The sequence below is a fragment of the Bos mutus genome, chromosome 7 (assembly GCF_027580195.1).
Source record: "Bos mutus isolate GX-2022 chromosome 7, NWIPB_WYAK_1.1, whole genome shotgun sequence".
Taxonomy (NCBI): Eukaryota; Metazoa; Chordata; class Mammalia; order Artiodactyla; family Bovidae; genus Bos; species Bos mutus.
Window position 1 is genome coordinate 31009895 of NC_091623.1, and position 27957 is coordinate 31037851.

Here is a 27957-nt window from a genome sequence, read left to right on the forward strand (position 1 = left end):
CTGAACCAAGTTTCAAGGGTAACGTCTTCCCCCCCGAATAAAACTTAGGACCATCAACCAATAACAGAACATCCTAGAACCAGGAGAGACACACTCAAATTCTTCTGGACTCCCCAAGGAGGCAGATGGGCACAAGGGGCCTCTGCTGGTACCAAGGCTCTGGGTCCTCATGGAATTCAGGTACAGGAGAGCAATCTGCTATTGTCTCTTCTTCAGTTCAGTTCAGTCACTCAGTCGAGTCCGACTCTTTGCGACCCCATGAACCATAGCACGCCAGGCCTCCCTGTCCATCACTAACTCCCAGAATCCACCCAAACCCATGTCTATTGAGTTGGTGATGCCATCCAACCATCTCATCCTCTGTCATCCCCTTCTCCTCCTGCCCTCAATCTTTCCCAGCATCAGGGTCTTTTCAAATGAGTCAGCTATTCCAGTCAGGTGGCCAAAGTACTGGAGTTTCAGCTTTAGCATCAGTTCTACCAGTGAACACCCAGGATTGATCTCCTTTAGGATGGATTGGTTGGATCTCCTTGCAGTCCAAGGGGCTCTCAAGAGTCTTCTCCAACACCACAATTCAAAAGCATCAATTCTTTGGTGCTCAGCTTTCTTTATATTCCAACTCATATCTATACATGACCACTGGAAAAACCATATCCTTGACTAGACAGACCTTTGTTGGCTAAATAATGTCTCTGCTTTTCAACATGCTGTCTAGGTTGGTCATAACTTTCCTTCCAAGGAGTAAGCATCTTTTAATTTCATGGCTGCAATCACCATCTTCAGTGATTTTGGAGCCCAAAAACATGAAGTCAGCTACTGTTTCCACTGTTTCCCCATCTGTTTGCCATGGAGTGATGGGACCAGATGCCATGATCTTAGTTTTCTGAATGTTGAGCTTTAAGCCAACTTTTTCACTCTCCTCTTTCATTTTCATCAAGAGGCTTTTTAGTTCTTCTTCACTTTCTGCCATAAGTTCTTCTTCACTTTCTGTCATATGCATATCTGAGGTTACTGATATTTCTCCCAGCAATCTTGATTCCAGCTTGTGCTTCTTCCAGCCCAGCATTTCTCATGATGTACTCTACATATAAGTGAAATAAGCAGGGTGACAATATACAGCCTTGACATACTCCTTTTCCTACTTGGAACCACTCTGTTGTTCCATGCCCAGTTCTAACTGTTGCTTCCTGACCTGCACATAGGTTTCTCAAGAGGCAGGTCAGGTAGTCTGGGATTCCCATCTCTTTCAGAATTTTCCACAGTTTATTGTGATCCACACAGTCAAAGGCTTTGGCATAGTCAATAAAGCAGAAATAGATGTTTTTCTGGAACTCTCCTGCTTTTTTGATGATCCAGCAGATGTTGGCAATTTGACCTCTTGCCCCTCTGCCTTTTCTAAAACTTATCAACTTAAAAAATAGTCATAACCTAAAAGTTGGGAGCTGTTATATTTGGTGGGAATATTTAGGCCTTCAAGCCCAGGAGCAGTTCTCTCAGGCTTAATTAGATGCTATCTCCCAGGCTTGAAATCCAAAAAATGCCCACCAAATAAAACATAACTCTTAACTTTTGGCTTGTGACTATTTTTTACGTCAACAATGCTTTCATTCTTAAGTTGCATAATTTTGTAGGTTGTGTTTGCTAGTCTTACCTCATAATTGGTGAAACTTAAAGAACTTAAAGATAGTAGGTAACTTGATTAAGGTGATACAGCTAATAAATGGTAGGTCCAAGCTTAAACCCATGTTAGTCTGACTACATGGGTTCCTATTCCAAGGTCTCTGATTTTTTGCCAAAATGCAGCTCTGCCTTTCTAACTAGGTCATGTATGCCCAGGCCATATAGCAAACAGTCTACACAGTACCAACCAAAAAAACTTCTTGCTTTTTCAAACCACTGTTTACAGTCAAGACAGCTAAATAGTCAAGGTTAGCAAATGAATCACAGTGATCATGGTGATAAATATTCTAAGTCAGTCAATAATGTGGTTTTGGTTGACGGGTTCATTTTTAAGAGAATAAAGGAAGTGGGTGTTATAGATCTGACCTATGAGGGAAACTCTATGAACAGCTGACATATAGGAAATGGAGTTAAGAACTTGTGGAAAGGCTTTCAGAAAGTATGCAAACACATATCCATACAAATCTACTGTGGTTCAGGAGAATCTCCCCAGCATTCCCAGTAAAGCCTGGAATGATAAGTAGAAACTACAACCAAAGAGAGAAAATGTGAAGCTTAATTATATTTTACTGAATACTATGCAGCACTGTTAATTAAAAAAAAAACTTTAGAACCTCTATGCTTCTGGAGATGAACATTGTGCTACATCCTGCTGGACTAATGGGTAGAACTGTAGACATGTGTAGAGTCCATGTGCGGGAATGGTCTCAAGGGAAATCTAAGGAAGATAGGATACTCAGAGAGGGGAGGAGCAACGGAAGTGGTGGAGGGAGAAGGGGAGAAGAGCCTTTAGATGCTTCATATGTTTGCAGATTTTTCGGTTTGGCTGTTAGTGCAAGTTCATGTGCTGGACTGAAAGTGAGGCCAGGCAAGGAGACGGGTGGCTCATGCCCTCCTCCCGCAAAAACCCCAAGCTCCACAAGGGTTTCAGCTTAGTATGTTTAAAAGCCAGTTCAAGGGAAGGAGGTCACAGGGTTTGTGATCAGATGGTGCACAGTTCTCTGATTAGCCGATGGTGAAGTAAGAGGGCGGTGTTGCGGGAGTTAACATTGTCGGTCCCTGGGGCCTGGAGGCCTAGGGCTCTGTGCTCACGCTCAAGATCATCAAGCAGTTAACATCGTCCATCTGGCAACGGTTTTTCACATCTGTAAAACAACTCAGGAAACATGCATCAAATAATGTTATCTAGCTAAAGCAGGGCGTGGGGAATGAGCCTGTCCCGGAACGACCCCACCGGGTCCTGTTTGGTTGTGTGTCTGCTGAGGTAGCTCTGTTTACCTCATTCAGGCTGAAGAAACAGGGAGGGCATGACTTCAGGGACTGTCCCACAGAGGTTTTAAACACATCCTCTCTTAATGATTTATGATACGCTTTGCTTTTGCTTATTGCTCTGAACCTCAAGTTCTACAGGAAATTACTTATGATAAGATGGGCTGTCTTGTTATATCTTTTTTTTTTCTTTATTGCTTTTCACAGTTACTTAAAGCTTGTATTGTTATTTAGCTATTTATTGGTTCATATCATTTTTTCTCTATGGTAAACCGCTTGAAGGCAGGCATGTGTCCCAGAGAACGGTCCTCTTAGTATAAAGCAGAGCACTTGCCAGTTTGAAAGAATGGATAATGAAAATCAATAGAGAATTCAGGCATACTGATTTTCGTCCAAACAACAACTCACGGGAGACATGGCGTTGCAGCAAAGAGACTCCTCCTTATTCAGTGATTCTTTTCACAGCAAGTGAAAGAAACTCACCTTCAGATCAGATCAGATCAGATCAGTCACTCAGTCGTGTCCGACTCTTTGCGACCCCATGAATCGCAGCACGCCAGGCCTCCCTGTCTATCACCATCTCCCGGAGATTACTGAGACTCACGTCCATCGAGTCAGTGATGCCATCCAGCCATCTCATCCTCTGTCGTCCCCTTCTCCTCTTGTCCCCAATCCCTCCCATCATCAGAGTCTTTTCCAATGAGTCAACTCTTCGCATGAGGTGGCCAAAGTACTGGAGTTTCAGCTTTAGCATCATTCCTTCCAAAGAAATCCCAGGGCTGATCTCCTTCAGAATGGACTGGTTGGATCTCTTTGCAGTCCAAGGGACTCTTGTCAAGAGTCTTCTCCAACACCACAGTTCAAAAGCATCAATTCTTCGGCGCTCAGCCTTCTTCACAGTCCAACTCTCACATCCATACATGACCACAGGAAAAACCATAGCCTTGACTAGATGAACCTTTGTTGGTAAAGTAATGTCTCTGCTTTTGAATATGCTATCTAGGTTGGTCATAACTTTCCTTCCAAGGAGTAAGCGTCTTTTAATTTCATGGCTGCAGTCACCATCTGCAGTGATTTTGGAGCCCAGAAAAATAAAGTCTGACACTGTTTCCACTGTTTCCCCATCTATTTCCCATGAAGTGATGGGACTGGATGCCATGATCTTCGTTTTCTGAATGTTGAGCTTTAAGCCAACTTAAGGAGGGATACTTTGTTTCATGGCCTCAAACTATAATACAAGCTAGAGTGAAACCTGTCTTGTGCATTGAGAACAAATGGATCAATTATTACCACAACTCTTCTGTGTGATAGGAGACAAAACTGCAGAAAGCTTTAATTTCCACATTTCCAAAGCAGCAGAGCCACACAGAAAGAGTGCCTCTCCTACCAGTATTTTAGAAATACCAGGGAAGTATGCACAAGTCCACTGATGTCTGTGAAGAAAGAGGCACAATCCCAGTGGTTCCCTTTTACCATATGGTTACAATGTGGAGAGAAGGTGCAGTTTCTCAAAGAATAGGAAAGCCAATGGGTGAATATTTGTGATCTTTAAAGTCATTATATTCTATATCTAATGTAGAATGTGAGAAAGGAGAGAAATAGTCTATTTCAATATATGTTCAGCACCTACTATATATCCTATAAACTTTATATACATTATTATCTCATCCAAATATCCATAAAGGATAATAAATACGAAAATAGGATGGGATGATACTAGGCAGTACTTTTGCCCTGTAAGTTCGAAACCAGTAAAACATTTATTACTAAGAAAAAAAATAGATATTTTTAAACTGTTAACACTAAGGTTTAACTTCTCTGTTGATTTTAGGATTACTTGTCTGTCCAAACAAAAAAGTAGATAATTTAAAAATTCCATCTTCAAAGAGAGTATTTGCACAGTACCACATGCAAGCATTTACATGGCTTATATAATTTAACCTTCATAAAAATACTTTCTTTGGTGGCTCAGTGGTAAAATATTTGTCTGCAATTCAGGAGACCTGGGTTCAACCCCTGGGTCAGGAAGAGCCCCTGGAGAAGGAAATGGTAAGCCACTCCAGTATTCTTGCCTGGGAAATCCCATGGACAGAGGAGCCTGACAGGCTACAGTGCATGAGGCCACAAAGAGCTGGACACCACTTAGCGACTAAACAACAGCATAAAAATACTAGAAATGTAGCTGTATTTATGTGTTAGGATATAGACGAAGCTATTTTAGCAAAGAGATCCAAATATACATTGACTTTGAAAAAAAGATACAAGTTTCTTTCTTTTTTAAACGATATTTAGACATATACAGTCCTGGGTATTCATTGGAAGGACTGATGTTGAAGCTGAAACTCCAATACTTTGGACACCTGATGCGAAGAGCTGTCTCTTTTGAAAAGACCCTGATGCTGGGAAAGATTGAGGGCAGGAGGAGAAGGGGACAACAGAGGATGAGATGGTTGGATGGCATCACTGACTCAATGCACATGTGTTTGGGTAGACTCCGGGAGTTGGTGATGGACAGAGAGGCCTGGTGTGCTGCCCTTCATGGGGTCTCAAAGAGTCAGACATGACTGAACAACTGAACTGAACTGAACTGAGACATTTAGGGTGATCCAGAATGGGTTATCCTGAGAAGGCTCTGCCAGATTCAAGGTAGAGCTTCCGTTTCTTGAGTCCAGGATGGTGTCATTTCCCAAGGCCAACTATTGCACTGGTATTGCTTTTACCAGCCAGTGGGAAAAGAAAAAAAAAGAGGGAGGGGTTATAAGTCAGCTATTTTAAGGACAGACCCTGAAAGTTGCATGTGTTGTTTGTGTTCTCCTGTGAGCCAGAGCTTAGTCAAATGATCTCATCAAGTATAAGGCAACATGTATACCTGTGGCGGATTCATTTTGATATTTGGCAAAACTAATACAATTATGTAAAGTTTAAAAATAAAATAAAAAAAAAAAGAAAAGAAAGGAAATGTCGTACCAAGCTGGAAGAGCAGAAGCCCTGCTAAAATGTGTCTATGTGGCAGAACCAGTCAAGGTAGACTTACTGTGAAGTTAATGTGATGTAACTTTTAGAGCCCCTCACATGTGCTTCTTCCAAGACCCTAAGGGAGAAGAAATTAACAACACATTCATTTATTTTATATTCTTGTATCCTTAACACTTCCAAAAGATAGATCTGTCCCTGACAGGTAGAGTTTATCTATAAACTAATACAATACAAGTAGAATAAATCCTGGAGGGAAATTCATTGTCTCTATTTCCAAATACCAGTGGATGCTTTTGGACTCTGGTGTTGGAGAAGACTCTTGAGAGTCCCTTGGACTCAAGGAAATCAAACCAGTCAACCCTAAAGGAAATCAGTCCTGAATATTCACTGGAAGGACTAATGCTGAAGCTCCAGTACTTTGGCTACCCGATGTGAAGAGCTGACTCATTGGAAAAGACCCTGATGCTGGGAAAGATTGAAGGCATGAGGAGAAGGGGACGAGAGGATGAGATGGTTGGATGGCATCACCAACTCAATGGACATGAGTTTGAGCAGGCTCTGGGAGACGGTGAAGGACAGGGAGGCCTGGTGTTCTGCAGTCTATGGGGTCACAGAGAGTCGGACAGAACTGAGCGGTGACTGAACAACAATAGCAATGAGGCCCAGAGAAATTAAGTAACTTATCAAAAAGTCACAAAGATTTGGAACGGAAATCAGAACCTGGATCTCTATGGCACAAGGACTTTTGACTCATTACCAGTGTATCAGTTTCTCATATATTTTAGAATTTTATTTCTCCCTGACATTACATTAGGAGAAAATCTGGACAATCTAGAAATCACAAAGTAATTGGCTTTGTTCCTATCTTCAGATGATCTTCGGAGACAAAGTGAATGTGAAAGAAAACACATGAAGCCCAACTGCCAAGCTGACATGACAGCCAGTTAGGCGGGCCGATGCCACTGTCAGATCAACCCAAAGGTTAATAACACAGATGCAGTCAAGGATCTGATGGATAGAGGCTGTGAACTCCGTATCAATAACTTACAGAAAATGCCTGGGGGTGGCAGATGAAGAGGCCCATCATCAATTAAGCATGGCAGTCCATTTTTATAAAATTGTCAGAAGGGATTATTAAAGTCCACATCTTAGTTTGCTTGAGGAGAAAATCAAATAACACTAAAGGTTGCATTTTAAAAACAACGTTTAGTGTAAACTCTTGCCTCTGGCCTCATGTCAAACTGTCAAAGAGGTGCTACATAATTTGATCCATGCTTTTCATTTTTTCCATTTCTGAGCCAAGGTAATTTTTCATACTTATTCTTAGCCTCACATGTTTTAAAACACAACAGCTTTTGGTTTAAGAATTTCATCAGCTGAGGAAATATTTAATTATCAGGAAAAAAAATCTCAAAATTTGAATATGACTGCATGTTGAATATTTATTCAGCATAGCAACTTGGAGTATATATTCCTCAAAGTTAGGTACCATATCAAAACGTAGCCATGTGCTTCAGAAAAGCATCTTGCTCTAAGTCATAGAGGACTTAAAACGGTCTGTCTCTAGATATGCTTTTTTAAATTTTATGACTGGATTCAAAAGGCTCCATCTAATTTGAGTTGCATTCACTGTAGATCAGCTCCATCATCCAACCTTCTCAATAAATCTTAAAATTCTTACATTTGTAAAACCCATTTACGAACATCTGAATTATTTAGTAGCACACTGGCAAAGTTTAAAAGACCCAACACAACATTTTAAAAAGGCAATTATAAGACAATCACTACTTTAAAAAGTGAAAGAAAGAAAGAAAGCGAAGTCAGTCAGTTGTGTCCAATTCTTTGCAACCCCATGGACTGCAGCCTACCAGGCTCCTCCATCCATGGGGTTTTCCAGGCAGCAGTGCTGGAGTGGGGTGCCATTGCCTTCTCCAGGGGATCTTCCAGACCCAGGGATCCAACCCAGGTCTCCTGCATTGCAGGCAGATGCTTTACCCTCTGAGCCACCAGGGAAGTCCACAATCACTACTAAAGTATAACAAATTGTCATAGTATCTAGAAAACCATTATTCAGTTATCTTACTGCATACATTTTCACACTTTGCATTGTGCTATTCTTCCAGTAATTGTTTACTATCTTAATATGACAGGCCTATACCCACCCTCTTAAGGAAATTACTTTTCTTTAGCACTGGATTAATACTATCCTGTGTTACCTTTTACTTGTAGCAAGAGGTTCCCAATTCTGTATCACCATCCATTCAACTGAATGATCTATTTGACTGACATCACTAAAAAGTTTGCAAAGTTGACTTGACAAAATGAAATGGTATACAATATCAGCTTGTGTTGATGCAATGAAAAGAGCTTATAGTTCACTGAAAAGCTGAGGGAAATTGTTGAGAATTACTATTCTATAGATTGATACAAATAAAGGAAAGATCATAAAATTCCAGAATTATAAGGTAGAGGAGTTATTTAAGCCAACACTCTAAGTAAACAATCCATGGATCAAAAATTAGATTTGATAAAAACTATAAGATGAACTGGAAACCGAATTAAGTTTTTAAACCTTGTGCTGTGTACATTATAACCTACTGTCTTGCCTAAAATTATGTAGTATCCCAGGACTATTTGAATATAATGATGAGTAGTAGGTGATTTACTTACTTGAAATCAAGCAAATCATAGATCACCATTTTATCCCCAGATGAAAACTTCTCAGCTATTAAGTGATTCTTTGCCCTCCCATATAGCAGCCTAGACAGAAGATTGAATCATATGCTTGCAGTGCTAAGGAAGTTTGCCCTTTTCTTTTCAGTTCCAAAATGTTCTACCTTGTAACAACTGAGTGTAAATTAATTGGTTGACTGACTGAGTGATTCTCTGGCTGACTGGCTGATTGACTTATAGACTAACTGGTTGACTGACAGACTAGGGCTTCCCAGAAAGGGTCAAGGTTACCTTTCTCTACAGGCTTTTCAAGTAAACTTCCAATGTCAAATATAATTGATGATTCAAGTACAAACCTGATACCTGGAGTACTAAAGTTACTAAAAAACTTTCAGGTAAAATGTTTCTAAATGTAACTGAAATCTTTTCAAATTTTTCTTAACCTCCTCATAATTTTTTCTGCTTCACATAAAAATACTAATTGGAAAGTTAAATTATATTAAGTGTCTAAAAATGAAATTATATAGTGAGTAATTCAACATCAAGACCTGATACTATGTGATAGACCTGTGTACATAATATTGTGACATTATGATACTTACAAAAGTAGGATAACAATTATATTTCAAGATTTGGACATAATGCAATGGCTTTCAAAAGGCAACTTCTCATACAAATTTTGAAATTAATAATACCAACTTTTTCTATCTAAAATTTACTGTAGCAAGTTGATACACTTTATTCTGGCATTCAAGATTTAGAAAAAGGTTTTCTGCAAACTTCACAGAAAACCATTTGAACAAATTAAAAATCATTGCAGCAACGTACATAGATCTCATATTCCTCTGATTTCCCCCTACTTTTCTTATTTCTACATCTTTTATGTTGTGAGAAAACATTATGAAAGAAAAGACAATAAATTACTATGAAAGGCAACATTGTTTCTGAGAGAAAGGATAATGAAAATCGACATTTTCTAGTGACCGTTTATGTAATATCCTTATTAATGTGAACGAACCTAAAAATGTGAATTTCTAGGTATATATATGGCTTAATTCCAGTTTCACATGCAGTAAATAAACTATCTTGGAGGAACTTTCTTTCTTAAGGAATAATTTTATATATTGATTCTTTTTCAGATTTTTCACTAAACTTCAAATCATTTTGGAGTAAATAGTCTGCCAAGTCACTTCAGTCGTGTCCGACTCTGTGCGACCCCACAGACGGCAGCCCACCAGGCTTCCCCATCCCTGGGATTCTCCAGGCAAGAACACTGGAGTGGGTTGCCATTTCCTTCTCCAGTGCATGAAAGTGAAAGTGAAGTCGCTCAGTCGTATCCAACTCTTAGTGACCCCATGGACTGCAGCCTACCAGGCTCCTCCATCCATGGGATTTTCCAGGCAAGAATACTAGAGTGGGCTGCCATTTCCTTCTCCAGTAAATAGTCCAGTAAGGCATTATATAAATATGAAAAATATAAGTACTATAGTAAGCCATTATGTAAATATGAAAAACTTCTTAAGTATCAAGAACTTTAAAGGTATACAATGCTTGATCCTTCATATTATCTTTAGAATATCAACATTTATATACAAATATGAATGCTAAGACTGAAATGCCTAAGCTTTGTTCTGTTGTTTTATGGACGTACTTATAGTATCAGATTGTAACTTAATCAAAACTGAACTAAAATAAAAAGCATCTTTGTAATCAGCCATATGGCTGCTTCATTCTAAACTAGTTATTTTTAAAGAGTCAGCCTCCAACATTCCTCCCTAAAGGGAAAATAAAAATAGCATTCATTACTACTGTGCATGAAAAGTACATTGCTCAACCAGTCATTGTGTTGAGGCACTAAATTCCTGAACAGCATAGCATTGCAACAGGTCATCCGGATGAATGTGAATGGAAGTTCTTCATGTGTCAGGGATTAATCTGGTAGATATAACCTTTGTAGAGATAGCTACAAAATACAGCATGAATTCTGAAGAAAAAGGGATGGGAAGAATCATCTTATTAAATGACCAATGAATCTTTTTTGTTTTTTTAACTTTACTACTGCTGCACACAGATCCTAAAAGTGCAAGAGAAATATTCCATTTCATTGTATTGAGAATCACCCTCTTGGAAAAGCACTCTAGTCTGAAAGTACCCTCAGAAAGGATTCTGCTTCTTGAAGATAATTGTGGGTCAATTTCAAATGAATATACAGTAGCCTTTTAAAAACTCTTTTAGGGCATTTTTAAATGCTCTGTAGAGAAATGAAGAGTGTGTGTGAAAAGAGTGGATATAATCTGATAAAATGCTATTACTGAAGAACTTCGGGTTAACCATGAACTTTGAGTTCTGTATTCAGTTCTATGGCAAATTGGGCTTCCCAGGTGGCACAGTGGTAAAGAGTCCACCTGCCAATCAGAAGACTCATATAGACACCAGTTCAATCCCTGGACTGGGAAGGTCCTCTAGAGAAGGAAATGGCAACCCACTCTAGTATTCTTACCTGGAGATTCCATGGACAGAGGAACCTGGTGGGTTACAGTCCATGTGCTTGCAAAGAGTCAGACATGGCTGACTGAACACACACGCTATGGAAAATGGTACCAGCTTATCTTATAGGTTACATGCATTATAGATTTGGAAGTAATAAAACACAGGTTCATGGGTTACAGTCTTTCCTCTTAGGTTCCAAATTTTCTCAGTTCTTCCCTACCACACATTAACATTTTCTCCCAAACTGTTGGACTACCTGACCTTTTGAGATCTGAAGGCTGGTACAAGATCCACAGGCAACAGCCTTGTGCAGACTTCTGCACCAGCCACAACTGTGTAAGGTGAAAACCTCTACAATAAATCTCTACTCCACATCACTCATAATTATTCTATTTCTCAGGCCAAATCCTGACAGGTTAAATAGTAAATCAGAGACATGAAGAAATTAATCAAAGGGATTAATTGTCAAACACTCTCAAAGGGAATTAGTAGAAGAACCTAGAAGTATACTTTTACCTTCTTTGATTTGATTCCATATCCCTAAATGTATACCTCTATAGTTCTTACTTTATTTTGGAGATTTCTTTATACAGTAACACTGAGTTTCTCCTGAGGTAGAAAGAACATGGCTCCTAGTAGCTATCTCTTCCTTCAAATAGTCACTCTCAAGCCAACAAAACTCTTCAGCCTGAAGTGTCTTTGTTCCATTTTCCCCTGCCTAGTTGATGACTACTTGGAGAGTTTGTCCCTCAGGCTACGTTAGCAGTCCTTAAAAATCCACAGATTTTTCGCTTTGTGTATTGAGAGTGAAATCTTTATACTTCAGCAGTTCACTGCAGACTTGTGAAGAAAGTGACACTGTCTCACGTTTCCTTTTCTTTCTGTAGGAGTCAGCCTAGCTCTGATACGTCTAGCAAAACCTGAGTAGAACAATGATGGCGCTAAATCAGCCCTGATATGAAAGGGAGCCACGAATATCAGCTCTCTGAGTAGTAGCTACCACACAGCCATTTCCTTATATTCCAGCAGAATTGGTTTCTGGCAACCTGGGCCCTTCGTTTTTCCTTCCCTGACAGCTGTTTCTGAATCACACACTCACCATGCATGGCCTTTCTGTTTTGTAAGAGTGTCATCAAATATTCAAGATTACAAGTATTTACTGAGCACTTTCCAGGTAATAGGCACTGAACCTGGCCTAGGCCTACATTGGTTGGTGGCGGTTTAGTCAGTCATGTCTGACTCTAGGAGACCCCATGGACTGTAGCCCACAAATCTACCTATGTAGGTTGGTATGAGATAGGTTAGAGCTCCTGTTTGAGTTCCCTAAGACATATAGCAAATTCCCATTGGATATCTCCCTGAAATCTTGATTCCAGCTTGGGTTTCATACAGTTTGGAATTTCAAATGATGTACACTGCACATAAGTTAAATAAGCAGGGTGACAATAAACAGCCTTGATGTACTCTTTTTCCCAATTTGGAACCAATCCATTGTTCCATGTTCGGTTCTAACTGTTGCTTTTTGACCTGCATACAGATTCCTGAGAAGGCAGGTAAAGTGGTCTGGTATTCCCCTCTCTTTAAGAATTTGTCACAGTTTGTTGTGATCCACACAGTCAAGGGCCTTGGCATAATCAATGAAGAAGTAGAGGTTTTTTTTCTGAAATTCTCTTGTTTTTTCTCTGATCCAAAGGATGTTGGCAATTTGATCTCTGGTTCCTCTGCCTTTTCTAAATTCAGCTTTTATATCTGGAAGTTTCTGGTTCACATAATGTTGAAGCCTAGCTTGGAGATTTTGAGCATTACTTTGCTAGTGTGTGTGATGAGTGCAATTGTGAGGTAGTCTGAACATTCTTTGGCATTGTCTTTCTTTGGGATTGGAATGAAAACTGACCTTTTCCAGTCGTGTGGTGATTGCTGAGTTTTCCAAATTTGCTGACATATTGAGTGTACCACTTTCATAGCATCATCTTTTAGGATTTGAAATAGCTTAGCTGGAACTCCATCACCTCCACTAGCTTTGTTCATAGTGATGCTTTCTAAAGCCCACTTGATTTCACACTCCAGAATATCTGGCTCTAGGTGAGTGATCACACCTTCATGGTTAGCTGGGTCATTAAGATCTTTTTTGTATAGTTCTCCTGAGTATCTTGCCACCTTTCCTTAATATCTTCTGCTTGTTAGGTCCCTACCACTTCTGTCCTTTGTTGTGCCCATCTCTGCATGAAATTTTCCCTTGGTATCTCTAATTTTTTTTTTTAAAAAATACATATGCTTGTATTTTATGCTGCTTTAAACATTTTATCTAACCTGTCACTGCTGAAGTTTTATATAATAGGAATAGGATTCCCATTCTTTTCTCTAAGCTAAGCCTCAGTGTCTCCATTACAGCACAATATGCGACTGGGAAGAAATGGTTTACAAGTGATCTTTAGGGTTTGCTTATTAGATATGCTATGCCTTAGGCTTGGGCTTTGTCTTACCCACTAAATATATGTTTAGATGATTGTTCTGTAGATTGCATTGTAGGCTGGGGAGTCCTACTCAGAACATAAGAAGAAAAATCAATTTCCTTTTTTATTTTCCTTCCATTCATCAGTAAACCCCACCACAATACAATCAAACAGTAGTTGGCAACCCATATTTGACAAACAGCAACAAAGATGCAGTATGTACTGTTAACTTTTTACAAATGCAAGTATAAAACCAAAGGAAGCAAAACAGAGACCATATGAGTAACTGTAATTTTACTAAAAGACAAAGCTTAGTTACACATACATACAAACACACAAAACAGCACACTTGTGTGCAATAAAATGTATCCCAAAGTACAAACTCATAATTATGTTTATAAGAAGAAAACAGAGTAGACATGTTCTGAAAAGTATTCAATTTGTTAGATTTTCTGAACAAGTTACTGAAAAAATAAATCTACCAAAAGCAATGATGTCTAAAACATATTTTTACAACTTATGGGGGATAAAAGAGCTTCCCTACTTTACCATTCAGGTTAAAATACTTTGGATTCATTTTTCAATGTTTGCCACTTTAGCTCTTTTTACTTTATTAAGGATACATTAGTAGCTTTTAAACTTTAATAATAATATTTATAACAAAACCTACAAAATTTTATTAAAGAAGCATCTCTGAAAGCACTTTAAAACTGTGGACTGTGAAAAATATATAAAATAAACAAAAAGATTTATATGCTGCCTCAGTCACTATTATTATTTATTTATTCATCTATATTTGTGCACTTGGTATTCTTGGAACTGATTTAGGACAACTTATAAAAATATGTAGTACAACAAAATACACATCAAAAAGAAGTGAGGAATTTGTGGCAAAGGTAAATAAGGGTAGAGACAGTAGAACAAATTTAAGAATTATGCAAAGTGTACGCCCTGGAGTGCAATAGCTGGTACAGAGCATGTAAGTTGGCAGTGCACTGTCAGTAACAGTAACGCCAGAGGAAAGACATCCAGTTCTTTGAGCCATTGCTTCCAAAATAGGAAGAAAGGCCAGTTTCTCAAAGAATCACATTTATTGCTTATACAGATGCCAAAGATAAATATCTTCACTAGACAAAGCGGTATGATATGTTTCTGGTATTGTTTATAAAATATAAATGAAAATTTAACACTCAATTTAGGGATAATTAATTATATGCAATAACTCTGGAATACTAAAGTCCAGGTATACAGAATGTAGCCTTCTGGTCTTTTTGTACTAACTAATCCAATTATAGCTTTGAAAATATCAACAGGGAAGATTCTTAACCAATTCTTTGTTATACCACTCTGAATACCTGGTGAAAATAACAGACAAACATTAAAATTCATATACATAAAGGTTAGGTGCAATTATAAGGTGCTCTTAAAAGCCTCCTTATCCAAGTTTAAGAATCTCTGAGCAAGAAAAATGGATGGACTACTTAATTTTTCAGGAAATCTTTTGTAGATATGATTTCCACAAAGATTTTGAAATACTGAGCAGTAGTGAGTTTGAGGTCATTCTCCCTGACAGGCCTCTATGCATGCTTAGTCACCCTAGTCGTGTCCAACTCTCTGTGACCACATGGACCATGGCCCACCAGGCTCAACTGTCTGTGGGATTCTCCAGGCAAGAATACTGGAGTTGGTTGCCATTTCCTTCTCCAGTAAGGAAGTATGAAGTGAGTGAAGTGAAGTCACTCAGTTGTGTCCAACTATTTGCGACCCCATGCACTGTAGGCTACCAGGCTCCTCTGTCCATGGGATTTTCCAGGCAAGAGTACTGGAGTGGGTTGTCATTTCCTTCTCCAGACAAGCCTCTAGTGTATGTGTTACGTTCTGTGGCTTAAACCAAAGCCAAGCAGTAGCTAACAGTTTAGGCAACGGGGAGAAAGGACAGCCCTTTATGAAAGAAAGAAAGAAATTTAAAATGATACACACATGTCTATGTGTGTATGTGAATGTCTAATGTGAATGTCTAATTTAATAGAAGGTCTTTCTTCCTCTACACAGAGATAGGGCATAGAGGAACTCCTGAAAGAAGACACTAGCGTCTCCACAGGGATTTCCACAGGAAGTCATACCATCAAAGGAATGCACAGAGAGTGAAAGTTGAAAAGGTCTGTAGCTAAAATGATGGCAACAAGAATGTTAGTCTAGAAAACATGGGCAGCTCATTTCAGTAATACTTCCTGATTTTTAAAAAAGAGTGTGTCCACGTATGTGTAAGTAAGTAAGGTACCCACAAATATTTAATGGTAAAAGGCAAAGTAAGTGTTCCAATATACAGGCCAATTGCTGGATATAATCCTAAACCTAACCCTCTTCGAACAACACAAGAGAAGACTCTACACATGGACATCACCAGATGGTCAACACCGAAATCAGATTGATTATATTCTTTGCAGCCAAAGATGGAGAAGCTCTATACAGTCAGCAAGAACAACATTGGGAGCTGACTATGGCTCAGATCATGAACTCCTTATTGCCAAATTCAGACTTAAATTTAATAAAGTAGGGAAAACCACTAGACAATTCAGGTATGACCTCAATCAAATCCCTTACAATTATATAGTAGAAGTGAGAAATAGATTCAAGGGATTAGATCTGATACAGTGCCTGATGAACTATGGATGGAGGTTCATGACATTGTACAGGAGGCAGTGATCAGGACCATCCCCAAGAAAAAGAAATGAAAAAAGGCAAAATGGAAATCTGAGGCGGCTTTACAAACAGCTGTGAAAAGAAGAGAAGCTAAAGGCAAAGGAGAAAAGCAAAGATACACTTTGAATGCAGAGTTCCAAAGAATAGCAAAGAGAGATAAGAAAGCCTTCCTCAGTGATCAATGCAAAGAAATAGAGGAAAACAACACAATGGGAAAGACTAGAGATCTCTTCAACAAAATTAGAGATACCAAGGGAACATTTGATGCAAAGATGGGCACAATAAAGGACAAAAATGATATGGACCTAACAGAAGCAGAAGATATTAAGAAGAGCTTGCAAGATACACAGAAGAGCTATAGAAAAAAGATCTTCGTGACCGAGATAATCACAAAGGTGTGATCACTCACACTCACCTAGAGCCAGACATCCTGGAATGTGAAGTCAGGTGTGCCTTAGGAAGCGTCACTACAAATAAAGCTAGTGGAGGTGATGGAATTCCAGTTGAGCTATTTCAAATCCTGAAAGATGATACTGTGAATGGCCTGCACTCAATATTTGGAAAACTCAGCAGTGGCCACAAGACTGGAAACGGTTAGTTTTCATTTAAATCCCAAAGAAAGGCAATGCCAAAGAATGCTCAGACTACCACACAATTGCACTCATCTCACACACTAGCAAAGTAATGCTCAAAATTTCCAAGCTAGACTTCAACAGTATGTGAACTGTGAACTTCCAGATGTTCAAGCTGGATTTAGAAAAGGCAGGGAAACCAGAGATCAAATTGCCAATATCATCAAAAAAGCAAGAGAGTTCCAGAAAAACATCTATTTCTGCTTTGTTGACTATGCCAAAGCCTTTGACTGTGTGGATCACAATAAACTGTGGACAATTCTGAAAGAGATGGGAATCCCAGACCACCTGACCTGCCTCTTGAGAAACCTATATGCAGGTCAGGAAGCAACAGTTAGAACTGGCCATGGAACAACAGACTGGTTGCAAACTGGGAAAGGAGTACGTCAAGGCTGTATATTGTCACCCTGCTTATTTAACTTATATGCAGAGTACATCATGAGAAATCCTGAACTGGATGAAGCACAGCTGGAATCAAGATTGCTGGGAGAAATATCAGTAACCTCAGATATGCAGATGGCACTACACTTATAACAGAAGGCAAAGAACTAAAGAGCCTCTAGATGAAAGTGAAAGAGGAGAGTGAAAACGCTGGCTTAAAACTCAACATTCAGAAAACTAAGATCATGGCATCCGGTCCCATCACTTTATGGTAAATAGATGGGGAAACAATAGAAACAGTGAGAGACTACTTTTTTGTCTCCAAAATCACTGCAGATGGTGAGTGCAGCCATGAAATTAAAAGACGCTTACTCCTTGGAAGCAAAGTTATGACCAACCAAGACAAGGTATTAAAAAGCAGAGACATTACTTAGCCAACAAAGGTCCACCTAGTCAAAGCTATGGCTTTTCCAGTGGTCATGTATGCATGTAAGAGTTGGACTATAAAGAAAGCTGAACTCCCAAGAATTTATGCTTTTGGACTATGGTTTTGGAGAAGACTCTTGAGAACGCTTGGACAGCAAAGAGATCCAAGCAGTCCATCCTAAAGGAAATCAGTCCTGAATATTCATTGGAAGGACTTATGCTGAAGCTGAAACTCCAATACTTTGGCCACTGATGTGATGAACTGACTCATTGGAAAAGACCCTAATGCTGGGAAAGATTGAAGGTGGGAGGAGAAGGGCATGACAGAGGATGAGATCATTGGATGCCATCACTGACTCGATGGACATGAGTTTGAACAAGCTCCCGGGTTGGTGATGGACAGGGAAGCCTGGCATGCTGCAGTGCATGTGGTCACAGAGTCAGACTTGACTGAGCCACTGAACTGAACTGAACTGAAATCAGTAAATTGTTGGAAGGGCTTCCCTCCTACCTCAGTTGGTAAAGAATCTGCCTGCAATGCAGGAAACCTGGTTCAGGTTAGATTCCTGGTTCAGGAAGATCTCCCAGAGAAGAAAATGGCAATCCACTCTTGTATTCTTTCTTGGAGAATCCCATGGACAGAGGATCCTGGCAGGCTGCTGTCCATGGGGTTGCAAGAGTCGGACATGACTTAGCGACTAATCCACCAGGCACCAAAAATCAAAAATGCCTTTGGTTTTGGAATAGCTGCTGTAAAGTCATTCTTTCTGACTTTTGATTATATAATGAATGGCTCCAAACTTAACAATATACATTTTTGTCAACTTCAGAGAAGAGAGTATGTATCTTTTTTTTTTTTTTTTTTAATGAGGGACACATTTCCAGTTGAAGTGAAAGCAGCAGCAAGTCAAGATTTTTCCTACCAAATTTGAAGCTTTAAAAAAGAATTAAAATATGACTACTATATAAAAATCAATAAAGAGGTGCCTGCTTTGATTCTAAATAGCTCTCATCTCAGGTATTGTATAAGTGTGAGATAAATTTAGAGAGTATTCCAACAACATTTTAAGTACTGAGATTCATCCACTAAAGAATTGTATATAAAAATAGACTTTTGACTTACATGGGCCAATAAATCCCTTTATATGTAACATATTTTTAGTTTTGGTCACTTTTAACCAAATAGTAAAGGCATATGCAGCCAAAATTGAGTCCAAATCACTGAAATAAAGACCAGATAAGGTCAACAAATGTTCCATAATGAATATTATCCTTAACAAATATTTCCACAAAGTAATCAAGATTGCTAGGAATAATATCAATAATCTCAGATATGCAGATGACACCACTGTTATGGCAGAAAGTGAAGAGGAACTAAAGAATCTTTTGATGAAGATGAAAAAGCTGGCTTAAAACTCAACATTCAAAAACCTAAGGTCATGGCATCTGATCCCATCACTTCATGGCAAACAAATGGGGGTAAAATGAAAACAATGATAGATTTTATTTTCTTGGGCTCCAAAATTGTTGCAGATGGTTAATGCAGCTATGTAATTAAAAGACATTTGCTCCTTGGAAGAAAAGCTATGACAAACCTAGACAAGGTATTAAAAAGCAGAGACATCATTTTGCCAACAAAGGTCCATCTAGTCAAAGCTATGGTTCGTCCAGAAGTCACATATGATGTGAGAGTTGGACCATAAAGGTCGAGCACTGAATTGATGATTTCAAACTGTGGTTGTGCAGAAGACTCTTGAGAGTCCCTTGGACTGCAAGGAGATCAAAGGTGTCAATCTTAAAGGAAATCAGCCAGAATATTCTTTGAAAGGACTGATTCTGAAGCTGAAGCTCCAATACTTTGTCTTCCTGATCTGAAAAGCCAACTCATTGTAAAAGACCTTGATGCTGGGAAAGATTGAGGGCAGGAGGAGAAGGGTGACAGAGGATGAGATTTTTAGATGACATCACCGATTCGATGGACATGAGTTTGAGCAAACTCTGGGAGCTAGTGAAGGACAGGGAAACCTGGAGTGCCGGGAGCCAGTGTGAGGAACTCCACCTGTGGCAAAGGTCATGAGGAAGGAGGCTCGGCATACGCAAAGGCGGGATCGAGCCTCAAGAGTCCCCCTGGAAATTCTCAAGCATCTACCCCCAAAACCAGAGCCTGCCTACTTTACTACTTTGTGCTCTCACCTACGCCTCTGACTTTACAGGGGGCTGTCCCCCACCACCTCTTTCGGAGAAGGAGTTAACTTAGAGCTCCAGTCAATAATAATTCCTGGGCGTGACAGGAGTGTTTCAATTTACAAACTCCTCTGAAGGTTCTCTAGCCTGCCTGACAGGCTTGTCCGGCCACATGGATTATTCACAGCCTCCCAACCATGAGAGGCACAAGATGCTTTAAACCTTCTAAAAGGAGATTCTTTTGAGAAGTTAGAAAATTATTAGTGTAGTATAGTGGGCTGATTAGAAATTATATTGGTGAAGGGTTTTTTATTTGTTGAGCCAGTGTTTACTGCTAAGTCTCCACATCCCCTGCCCTTACACACATTAATGAATATATAGAAGAAATAAGTATTAACCTTTGATATTAATCACATTGGACCTTAGGCTAAGTAAATTCTTTTCTTAATTAAAACCCACTACACCTTCACCCTATAGGAATGTAACTTTATCTGGTACCTTCAGAAGGTGGTGTCTGTTTTAAGAATAATCACCCCTGGAGAAATAAGTGTGCTGGTTGACTGACCGCTGTCACAAGGAGAGGGTCATAAATTGTCAGCAGGCCCCCAGGCCCGAAGATGATGTAACACCCCTAAGACCTTTGTATACATTTGTATAAAGCACCTGACTTTAATAAAAGTCAGGACTGCTGTCTCTGATTGACTTTTGTATAACATCTCAGTGTATAAAACAGACCCTGGAAAATAAAGAATGGGATCAGTTTCTTTAAAGACTGGTCTCCCCATGTCATTCTTTCTCTCAACCTCTGGCTGAGTTCCCATCTGGAACATGGAGGCTCGTCAAGCCTACTAATTATGCCTGGCTTCTAAGATCTGACCAGGGAGGCCTTAGTGTCTCCTCTCCTTCGGGAGAACGGGAGGACGCCTGCGGCCTATGTAGGTGACATAAATTCCTTGCTTTGGAATTTTATTAGCTTTCCACGTAAACCAAGTTATTCAGCCTCTTTTCTCCACTGAATTTTCCTGCTGAGCTATCCTTATTCTATTACTCTTTATATTTCTAATTAATATTTAATTAAAGCTATTGTATCCAGTTCGCCAAAGCCGTCTCCCCTTCGAATCTCCCTGGATCCCCCGGGGCTGGACCCCAGCAGAGTGCTGGGGTCTGTGGGATCGCAGAGTTGGACTCTACTGAACAGTAACAGCAGTAACAACAATGAATAACATGGAGTTTGATAGTGAAACCATCATACTTTAAGTTAGCCTGCTCTTCCAAATAGAAAAGCTGATATAAGCATACCAGATTGAGTTGCTGTTGTTTAGTCACTAAGTTGTGTCTGACTCTTTGAAAAACCCATAGACTACAGACCACCAGGCTCCTCTGTCCATGAGATTTCCCAGACAAGAATACTGCAGTGGGTGCCATTTCCCTCTCCAGGGGATCCTCCTGACCCAGGGATCAAACTCTCATGCTCTGCACTACAGGCAAATTCTTTACCGCTGAGCCACTGGGGAAGCCCATGAATACTACATTATTAGCTGTCAAGAACAGAGTTTACAAAACATTTTAGGTGTCTTACCTATGTATTTGCTTTTTTTTGCTCTCTTACATTTTTCTAAGTAATTATCTATTACGTACTTTCTGTTGAATTCCCTGGAATTATTTTATATTTCCTGACTGTACACTAATGATACATTGTTTTGATGTCCTAACATCTCTGAAATTGGAATGGATCTTGTCACTTTTTATGAGACAGCAAAATTGACTTATTTACAGTTGCCTGCATGTGTGGATCAAATTTTGCAGAATGAGTGTCAATAACTCATAGGGAGATAACAGACATCTTATAAGAAACACTGCATAATCTTACTTTTGAAGTTGCAACAGATATTATGGGGTAAAACGTGTACATTGACTGCTCTGAGACAAAAAATTAAGATACAATTTCATTTAAAACATTTTAGGAGTATCTTAATCCATTTGTTTACTTATATTTTTTCTGCATAGAAAAGAAATGCAAAAAAGCAAAATGGCTGTCTGGGGAGGCCTTACAAATAGCTGTGAAAAGGAGAGAAGCAAAAAGAAAAGGAGAAAAGGAAAAATATAAACATCTGAATGCAGAGTTCCAAAGAATAGCAAAGAGAGATAAGAAAGCCTTCTTCAGTGATCAATGCAAAGAAATAGAGGAAAACAACAGAATGGGAAAGACTAGGGATCTCTTCAAGAAAATCAGAGCTACCAAAGGAACATTTCATGCAAAGATGAGCTCGATAAAGGACAGAAATGGTATGGACCTAACAGAAGCAGAAGATATTAAGAAGAGGTGGCAAGAATACACAGAACGGTACAAAAAAGATCTTCACGACCCAGATAATCACGATGGTGTGATCACTGACTTAGAGCCAGACATCCTGGAATGTGAAGTCAAATGGGCCTTAGAAAGCATCACTATGAACAAAGCCAGTGGAGGTGATGGAATTCCAGTTGAGCTATTCCAAATCCTGAAAGATGATGCTGTGAAAGTGCTGCACTCAATATGCCAGCAAATTTGGAAAACACAGCAGTGGCCACAGGACTGGAAAAGGTCAGTTTTCATTCCAATCCCAAAGAAAGGCAATGCCAAAGAATGCTCAAACTACTGCACAATTGCACTCATCTCACACACTAGTAAAGTAATACTCAAAATTCTCCAAGCCAGGCTTCAACAATATGTGAACCGTGAACTTCCTGATGTTCAAGCTGGTTTTAGGAAAGGCAGAGGAACCAGAGATCAAATTGCCAACATCTGCTGGATCACAGAAAAAGCAAGAGAGTTCCAGAAAAACATCTATTTCTGCTTTATTGATTATGGCAAAGCCTTTGACTGTGTGGATCACAATAAACTGTGGAAAATTCTTCAAGAGATGGGAATACCAGACTACCTGATCTGCCTCTTGAGAAATTTGTATGCAGGTCAGGAAGCAACAGTTAGAACTGGACATGGAACAACAGACTGCTTCCAAATAGGAAAAGTAGTTCGTCAAAGCTGTATACTGTCACCCTGTTTATTTAACTTCTATGCAGAGTACATCATGAGAAACGCTGGACTGGAAGAAACACAAGCTGGAATAAGATTACCGGGAGAAATATCAATAAACTCAGATATGCAGATGACACCACCCTTATGGCAGAAAGTGAAGAGGAACTCAAAAGCCTCTTGATGAAAGTGAAAGTGGAGAGTGAAAAAGTTGGCCTAAAGCTCAACATTCAGAAAACGAAGATCACGGCATCTGGTCCCACCACTTCATGGGAAATAGATGGGGAAACAGTGAAAACAGTGTCAGACTTTATTTTTCTGGGCTCCAAAATCACTGCAGATGGTGACTGAAGCCATGAAATTAAAAGACACTTACTCCTTGGAAGGAAAGTTATGACCAACCTAGATAGCGTATTCAAAAGCAAAGACATTACTTTGTCAACAAAGGTTCATCTAGTCAAGGCTATGGTTTTTCCTGTGGTCATGTATGGATGTGAGAGTTGGACTGTGAAGAAGGCTGAGTGCCGAAGAATTGATGCTTTTGGACTGTGGTGTTGGAGAAGACTCTTGAGAGTCCCTTGGACTGCAAGGAGATCCAACCAGTCCATTCTGAAGGAGATCAGCCCTGGGATTTCTTTGGAAGGAATGATGCTAAAGCTGAAACTCCAGTACTTTGGCCACCTCATGCGAAGAGTTGACTCATTGAAAAGACTCTGATGCTGGGAGGGATTGGGGGCAGGAGGAGAAGGGGATGACAGAGGATGAGATGGCTGGATGGCATCACTGACTCGAAGGACGTGAGTCTGAGTGAACTCCGGGAGTTGGTGATGGACAGGGAGGCCTAGCCTGCTGCGATTCATGGGGTCGCAAAGAGTTGGACATGACTGAGCGACTGATCTGATCTGATTTTTTCTGCATATACAAATCTGATAAGTGGTTAAAGTATTTGCTAAATGTCTAAAAATCCCTTTCAATAGATAAAAATAAATATATGTCATAGGCAAGGATTTTATCATAGATTCAACTAGTATGTTAAACTAGTATAAGCTAAGCTAAGTCGCTTCAGTCGTCTCCGACTCTGTGACCCCATACACGGCAGCCCACCAGGCTCCCCCATCCCTGGGATTCTCCAGGCAAGAACACTGGAGTGGGTTGCCATTTCCTTCTCCACAACCTAATATATCATAGTTTTAACTAGCATATCATAGTTTTAACATAGTATATTTTTATCTTTCTTAATGTATCATAACATAAAGAAGCATCCTATAATTGATGGTACCTTAGATTGAATGGAATATAACATATGTACAGACCAAACACTAGGAAGATTATTTCCAAGTTCAATGTACAGATTTATATGACTTTTTAGTTCCTTTATAACTTTGCTTCCTTAATACTTTCTGATTGAATCATTATAATGTTAAAATATTGTTCAATTTTTACAATAAGAAAATCTATTTTTTTTAAAACAATGTACAGTAATTCAAAATGTGTACTGGTGGTATATTCTGGACTTTTTGCTTACACGACAGAGTCCACATTCAAATCTAGTTTGCTAATATTTCTTCTCTATCACCCTCGGGTTAATTGACACTGTAGATCTTAAGTCAATTAGTGCTTCCTTTTTCATAAAAGGACTGACAACTATTGACATTTCCTCTTTGTGGTTAAAATGCTTTCAAATGATCTTAGTTAAGAGGCAGGCTGTATTTAAGTTGGAATATTTTCCACTAAATTGATCCTGATTGAAGGATAGGCCCAAAATCTTGAGTTTAATTCAGATTTAATATTAAATATTAAATGCAATATTTTAAGGAAGAATATCATGATAAGAATTCAGGAGAACAATTCTGGGCCAATACAATCGGGATTAGAAGTATGGATCACAGTGACAGGTGGACAGGTTGAGATCCCTATTTGTCAGGATGAAGAGAACAAAATAACACAGGAAGGAACACATGTATAGGAATTATAAAAATTCATGGACCATTTGAATTTTTTTAATAAAAAATATTTTTTGAATTTTTATTTTTATTTTTAACTTTATAATATTGTATTGGTTTTGCCATATATCAACATGAATTTTTATATATATTTATTCATTTTATCTCAACAATCCAGTAGATTACTGCAAGCAGCAAGAATTACTTGAAGAGTGAATGATAATAAATATGAATAATTGTAGATTGTAAAAATCTTTACAATATTTTATAGAAATTGCTCCTAACTTTAGTGCCTGCGATGTGTGCTAAACTCCATGAGCTAAATAAGATGACTAAAATTCTGAAAACAAGAATAGAACCTTTTTTTTTCTATTGAATCTCCTGGATCATGGTTACTGAAAGGGGGTGGCTACACTCACTCAGTGACATTCATAATGTGAAAGAATTTTTGACATCACTTTTTTTTTAAGTCACTTCATAAATGGAAAGGTTTATCCCAGTGTAGATGGAAATAGCCTATACTATCTATTGTTGCATAACAAATTACTGCAAAATTTGGTGGCTTAAGACAAAAAGCCTATAGTTTCTGAGGGTCAGGAATCCTTAGCCATATGCTTTTGGCTTGGGGTCTTTCTCGAGTTTGCAGTCAAGCTGTTGGCTGGTCTGCATCTCTACAGGTTCACTGGGCCTGGAGAATCTGTTTCCAAGCTTACTGCTATGGCCATTAGTAAGAGATTTCAGTGTCTCACCATGAATAAGGCTACTCCAATTCCAGTGAAGAGAAAGAGAAAGGGGAGGGAAAGAAAGGGGTGGAAGGGAGGGAGGGAAACAGAGGAAGAGAAACCTAGTTGGAAGCTGTGCCTGATAACTTAAGCTCAGAAGTGACATCCCATCCCTTTTGCCATATCTGATTCCTCAAATAACCCATCCCTAGTCAATTGACAGAATGGATTTGGATATCAGGAGGCTTTAGGGGAGATCTTTAAGGCTGCTTACCACAGAGTCCTTGACTTGGAATGCAAAGATTGGAATTAATAAAGTTATTTGGGTAGTGGAGGAAGATGAAAACCCACTCTTTCCTTACCCTTCCCCAAAGCTCCATGATTAGAAAGGATGACCCTTGCCTTTTGATTTTAGAGGCACTGGATATCCCCCTGATTTTGTCTCATCCAAGGATGAGTCATCATTGGGAGACATCAAGCAATACTATATTTGAGTTGTGAAGTGATGTGCTGAATGCCCCCCTAAAATCTTGAATTCTCCTACTTTGGTGTGTTCTCCAGTTAAAGCAATGGATTTACTAGAAAAGCCTACTGTTAATCAGAAGCTGAGACAGTTTTCTTCCAAGAAGAAGCTCAACAGGGTAGTATCAGAGCAGCTGTACCTACACCTGTACCTACACAAGTCTCCATTCTTGTCAAAAGTTCCCATTTATCCTCCTATGATTCATGTAAGAGTTAAGCTCTTCAAGGACTTATCAATTCCTCTTTGATGTTTTCTTAAGACGTTTTCTGTATGCTTCGAGACAGAATATTGAATTAGGTTAGCCTCAAGGCCAACCTACACACTATTCATGCTGTTCTTTATTCAATCTGATTAGACCAGTAGGAGTAATGTCTAGAATGACAATCAGGCATGTGGCTTATTATTGCACAGAGAGGGTTTTGCATAGTGTAGACCTTACTTTAATTGCTTCTTTAAACATTATTATTTTTTTTAAATAAGACATACTTTTTTTTCAATGTATTACCAGGTACAGTCACTGTATACAGTTTCAGAATAGGCTCACAATCAGGGAGAATTCGAACAAACAAAAAGTATTTTTGTGCTAAACTTTACTGCTCCGAGTGACTGTTTACATGGGACAAATGTAGTTCAAACATCAGCCAGTTCCTTCTTCATTTACTTTAAGAGATAGGCTGTGTTTTTTTTAATCTTATTGATTTTCCCTGCTCATCATGGATCACTTCGTCTTCTTCTGATTTGTCTTTCTTACCGACTTGGCACTTTATGTAGGTCTTTCACTTCTCACTAATGGCGATAGCTGGCTATTGACCAAATATGGCGTGACTATTGAATCAAAACTTTTCACATCACTGCAGCTCAATACTGGTAAATGCAGTTTTATACCCTCCAAATTATCTCTGCCTATAGCATTAAAAAACATAAGGACCAGCGAGGACAAAATCATTACAAAAATGTCCAATAATACAATTACAGTTTATATCTCTGCTTATACTATACACACAATAATTTTGCTTATCTAGAATTAAATGGAGCTTCCACAAACATCACTGTATTTAATGAATATCTATGTCTATTCACTGGGATTTTTATTCTACTTAAAACCGTAAAAATAAAATTAATCCTATATTGTCACTACTGGCCATTGAATAAACAAACCAAAGAAAACACAGATTTTGTCTGCTTTTTTTTTTAGATGCTATGTTTGACAAGTCCAATGTTCTCAAGGACAATAATTGTTATTTAGCCCACTCTGTCAGTATTAAGCAGCCAAAAACAGATGATAATTGTGTATTGCATCCACTGTTCTCTAACCTGCTTCTGTGACCTACAGAAGTTATGACTCCTTTTGTCCCCAAAGGTCACATTTGAATTATAACATATTATAAAGAATGTGTGTTTGTAGCAGAAAATAAAAATAAAACCTGTGTGAAATGTGCATGCCTTTGAAACATAGATGGATACAGGATGGGTGAGGCATAAGAAATGATAAGAAAGAATGAGCTAAAGTGAAATATAAAGTTCCAAGAGTATTCTGAGGTTTCTGTCACATTTATGAAAGCCTCAGAAAGATGCATACACCTGATAACATGCCCCCTTGACCATCACCTTCCCCTTAGCTTCGAACATGGTCAGTCCTTTCCACTTAGAAAATATAGGAAATATTTAATGTATTTCAGTTTCCATTCTTTCCTTTCTTCTGACAGAGACTCTCAAGAGCAATCATCCTCTTTTTTCATGCTTATGCCTTTCACTGCCTTGAATCCACTGTACTATTATTTTTTTCCTCTAGCACTCCAGAGAAACTATCTAAAATTGACCTCTGAATGATCAAATAGACTTTATTTTTCTGACTGTTGCTATTTCTTTGTGATATCTGTCTTTTT

General features: G+C 38.9%; 1 long non-coding RNA gene across 2 annotated transcripts in view; it reads right to left on the bottom strand.

Annotated features, from left to right (window-relative positions):
• Window positions 1-27957, bottom strand: part of LOC138988480 (uncharacterized) — a 155774-nt gene that overhangs the window by 100833 nt on the left and 26984 nt on the right. Inside the window, exon 2 of one of the 2 annotated variants that reach the window (XR_011464699.1) lies at window positions 5984-6040. The exons of the other annotated variant lie outside the window; for it this stretch is intronic. This is a non-coding gene — a long non-coding RNA (uncharacterized lncRNA). The remainder of the gene's footprint in view (window positions 1-5983; window positions 6041-27957) is intronic. 2 annotated transcript variants of the gene reach the window in all.